The 3149-nt window shown below is 42.3% G+C and overlaps 1 non-coding gene across 1 annotated transcript; it reads left to right on the top strand.

Annotated features, from left to right (window-relative positions):
• The first annotated feature begins 2677 nt into the window (after nucleotides 1-2677).
• Nucleotides 2678-2785, top strand: LOC112788269 (small nucleolar RNA R71). Its single transcript, XR_003195640.1, has one exon. It is a non-coding gene; the product is annotated as a small nucleolar RNA R71 (small nucleolar RNA).
• The last annotated feature ends 364 nt before the right edge of the window (nucleotides 2786-3149 follow it).

Here is a 3149-nt window from a genome sequence, read left to right as displayed (position 1 = left end):
TTTCCTCATGCTCTTGTTGAGGTCCATAAGTGGGCTCTCTTATTTGCTCCATCATTTTCTTAGTGATGAGCTTTTGAGATGAATCTCTCCATCTCCCATGACTCAGAGGTGGAAGCTTTTGCCTTCCCTTTCCTCTTTCTAGAGGTTTCTCTGGCCTTAGGTATCATAAATGGTTATGGAAAAACAAAAAGCAATACTTTTACCACACCAAACTTAGAAGGTTTGCTCGTCCTCGAGCAAAAGAAGAAAGAAGTGAGTAGAAGAAGAAGAGAATGGAGGAGATGGAGGTGTGTGAATGGTTCGGCCAAGGGGGTTTTAGGTGGTTATGATGTGTGAAAAGGAAGGAGTGATGGTTTGAATTTGAGTGGGTGGGTGTAGGTGGGTTGTATGATGGTTTTGGAGGAGTAATGGAGGTGATTGGTGGAGGTTATTTTGGGGAAGAGTGTTATGAAAAAGTGTGAAGAGTAAAGAAGAAGAGGTGGGGATCCTATGGGATCCACAGATCCTGTGGGGATCCTGTGGGTCCACAAATCCAGTGGGGTCAAGGACTTAACATCCATGCTCCAATTAGGCGTGTAAAAATGTCCTTTGTATGCAATACTGGCGTTTAACGCCAGACTGCTGCCTGTTTTTGGCATTAAACGTCCAAATGTAGCCTGTTTCTGGCGTTTAACTCCAGGTTGATGCTTGTTTCTGACGTTAAACGCCAGCTTGGTGCTTGTTTCTGGCGTTAAACGCCAGACAGATGCTTGTTTCTGGCATTTAAACGCCAGAGTGCTCTTCCTCCAGGGTGTGCTATTTCTTCTGCTATTTTTGATTCTGTTTTTAATTTTTCAGTTGTTCTTGTGACTTCACATGATCATCAACCTAATAAAACACGAAATAACAATAAAAATAAAATAGATATAATTAAATAACATTGGGTTACCTCCCAACAAGCGCTTCTTTAATGTCAATAGCTTGACAGTGAGCTCTCATGGAGCCTCACAGATGTTCAGAGCATTGTTGGAACCTCCCAACACCAAACTTAGAGTTTGAATGTGGGGGTTCAACACCAAACTTAGAGTTTGGTTGTGCCCTCCCAACACCAAATTTAGAGTTTGACTGTGGGGGCTTTGGTTGACTCTGCAGTGAGAGAAGCTTTTCATACTTCCTCTCCATGGTTACAGAAGGAGATCCTTGAGTCTTAAATACAAGGTAGTCCTCATTCAGTTGAAGGACCAACTCTCCTCTGTCTACATCAATCACAGCTCTTGCTGTGGCTAGGAAGGGTCTTCCAAGGATGATGGATTCATCCTCATCCTTCCCAGTGTCTAGGATTATGAAATCAGCAGGGATGTAAAGGCCTTCAACCTTTACTAACACATCCTCTACTAGTCCATAAGCCTATTTTCTTGAGTTGTCTGCCAGCTCTAATGAGATTCTGGCAGCTTGCACCTCAAAGATCCCAAGTTTTTCCATTACAGAGAGTGGCATAAGGTTAATGCCTGACCCCATGTCACACAGAGCCTTCTCAACGGTCATGGTTCCTATGTTACAGGGAATTAAGAATTTACCAGGATCCTATTTCTTTTGAGGTAATTTTTGCCTATCCAATGCATTTAGTTCATTGGTGAGCAAGGGAGGTTCATCTTCCCAAGTCTCATTACCAAATAATTTGGTATTCAGCTTCATGATTGCACCAAGGTACTTAGCAACTTGCTCTTCATTAATGTCTTCATCCTCTTCAGAGGAAGAATACTCATCAGAGCTCATGAAGGGCAGAAGCAGGTTAAATGGAATCTCTATGGTCTCTGTATGAGCCTCAGATTCATTTGGTTCCTCAAAGGGAAACTCCTTATTGGTCACTAAACGTCCCAGGAGGTCTTCCTCACTAGGATTCACGTCCTCCTCCTCCTCTCTGGGTTTGGCCACACCAAGTAAGGTAATGGCCTTGCACTCTCTTTTTGGATTTTCTTCTGTATTGCTTGGGAGAGTACTAGGAGGGGTTTCAGTGACTCTTTTACTCAGCTGGCCTACTTGTGCCTCCAAATTTCTAATGGAGGACCTTATTTCATTCATGAAACTTAAAAGTGGCCTTAGATAGATCAGAGACTATATTTGCTAAGCTAGATGGATTCTGCTCAGAATTCTCTGTCTGTTGCTGAGTGGATGATGGAAAAGGCTTGCTATTGCTAAACCTGTTTCTTCCACCATTATTAAAGCCTGGTTGAGGCTTTTGTTGATCCTTTCATGAGAAATTTGGATGATTTCTCCATGAGGGATTATAGGTGTTTCCATAGGGTTCACCCATGTAATTCACCTCTGCTATTGCAGGGTTCTCAGGATCATAAGCTTCTTATTCAGAAGATACCTCTTTAGTACTGTTGGATGCAGCTTGCAATCCATTCAGACTCTGAGAAATCATATTGACTTGCTGAGTCAATATTTTGTTCTGAGCCAATATGGCATTCAGAGTATCAATTTCAAGAACTCTCTTCCTCTGAGGCGTCCCATTACTCACAGGATTCCTTTCAGAAGTGTACATGAACTGGTTATTTGCAACCATGTTAATGAGTTCCTGAGCTTCTGCAGGTGTTTTCTTTAGGTGAATGGATCCACCTGCAGAATGGTCCAATGACATCTTAGCTAATTCAGACAGACCATCATGGAATATATCCAGGATGGTCCATTCTGAAAGCATGTCAGAAGGACACTTTTTGGTCAGTTGCTTGTATCTCTCCCAAGCTTCATAGAAGGATTCACCTTCTTTCGATTTGAAGGTTTGAACATCCACTCTAAGCTTGCTAAGCTTTTGAGGAGGAAAGAACTTGGCTAAGAAAGCCGTGACCAGCTTATCCCAAGAGTTCAGGCTATCTTTAGGTTGAGAGTCCAACCATATTCTAGCTCTGTCTCTTACAGCAAATGGGAAAAGCATAAGCCTGTAGACCTCGGGATCAACCCCATTGGTCTTAACAGTATCACAGATCTACAAGAATTCAGTTAAGAACTGAAAAGGATCTTCAGATGGAAGTCCATGAAACTTGCAATTCTGTTGCATCAGAGAAACTAATTGAGGCTTTAGCTCAAAATTGTTTGCTCCAATGGCAGGGATTGAGATGCTTCTTCCATGTAAGTTAGAATTTGGTGCAGTAAAGTCACCAAGCATC

The sequence above is a fragment of the Arachis hypogaea genome, chromosome 20, assembly GCF_003086295.3.
Source record: "Arachis hypogaea cultivar Tifrunner chromosome 20, arahy.Tifrunner.gnm2.J5K5, whole genome shotgun sequence".
NCBI classification, from domain to species: domain Eukaryota; kingdom Viridiplantae; phylum Streptophyta; class Magnoliopsida; order Fabales; family Fabaceae; genus Arachis; species Arachis hypogaea.
The sequence above is the reverse complement of the archived record's forward strand: the minus strand, read 5'-3'. Positions and strand labels throughout refer to the sequence as shown.